This window comes from Fulmarus glacialis, unplaced genomic scaffold (assembly GCF_000690835.1).
Source record: "Fulmarus glacialis isolate BGI_N327 unplaced genomic scaffold, ASM69083v1 scaffold338, whole genome shotgun sequence".
NCBI lineage: Eukaryota > Metazoa > Chordata > Aves > Procellariiformes > Procellariidae > Fulmarus > Fulmarus glacialis.
In genome coordinates, this window is record NW_009228735.1 from 46,263 (window position 1) to 46,663 (window position 401).

Consider the following 401-nt stretch of genomic DNA (forward strand, 5'->3'; position numbering starts at 1 on the left):
AGCCTCTTTTTCTCCAGACTAAACAACCCCAGTTCCCTCAGCTGCTCCTCATAAATATTGTTCTCTAGATGCTTCACCAGCTTTGTTGCTCTTTGGATGTGCTCCTGCACCTTAATAACCTCTTTGTAGTGAGGGGCCCAAAACTGAACACAGTGTTCAACATGCAGTCTCACTAGTGCCAAGTATATGGGGATGATCACTTCCCTAGTCCTGCTGGCCACACTATTTCTGGTACAGGCCAGGATGCCGTTGGCCTGCTTGGCCACCTGGGCACACTGCTGGCTCATATTCAGCCGGCTGTCGACCAACACTCCCAGGTCCTTTTCTACCGGGCAGCTTTCCAGCTACTCTTCCCCAAGCCTGTAGCATTGCATGGGGTTGTTGTGACCCAACTGCAGGAC

General features: G+C 51.6%; 1 protein-coding gene across 1 annotated transcript in view; it reads left to right on the top strand.

Annotated features, from left to right (window-relative positions):
• Positions 1-401, top strand: part of LOC104080984 (ceramide synthase 4-like) — a 12,613-nt gene that overhangs the window by 2,669 nt on the left and 9,543 nt on the right. The gene's annotated exons all lie outside the window — the stretch shown is intronic.